The sequence below is a fragment of the Gekko japonicus genome, unplaced genomic scaffold, assembly GCF_001447785.1.
Source record: "Gekko japonicus isolate JY-2015 unplaced genomic scaffold, Gekko_japonicus_V1.1 scaffold1726, whole genome shotgun sequence".
Lineage (NCBI taxonomy): Eukaryota > Metazoa > Chordata > Lepidosauria > Squamata > Gekkonidae > Gekko > Gekko japonicus.
In genome coordinates, this window is record NW_015168706.1 from 256,055 (window position 1) to 256,477 (window position 423).

Sequence of the window (423 nt, forward strand, 5' to 3'; positions counted from 1 at the left end):
GATAACTCACTGAAAATGTTGAGACAGTGTGTGACTGCAATAAAGAAGGCCAATGCTATGCTGGGGATTATTAGGAAGGGTATTGTAAACAGATCAGCCAATATCATAATGCCCCTATATAAATCAATGGTGAGACCTCATTTGGAATACTGTGTGCAGTTCTGGTCACCACACCTTAAAAAGGATATTATAGCTTTGGAAAAAGTGCAGAAAAGGGCAACTCGAATGATAAAAGGGTTAGAACACCTTCCCTATGAGGAAAGGTTAAAGCGCTTAGGGCTCTTTAGCTTGGAGAAACGACGACTGAGGGGAGACATGATTGAGGTTTATAAGATTATGCATGGGATAGAGCAGGTAGAGAAAGAGGTACTTTTCTCCCTTTCTCACAATACAAGAACTCGTGGGCACTCAATGAAATTGCTG

At 41.1% G+C, this 423-nt stretch overlaps 1 protein-coding gene across 1 annotated transcript in view; it reads right to left on the reverse strand.

The window, feature by feature from the left end:
- MAU2 (MAU2 sister chromatid cohesion factor) overlaps nt 1–423 on the reverse strand; it is a 58,708-nt gene that overhangs the window by 42,741 nt on the left and 15,544 nt on the right. The window lies entirely within an intron of this gene.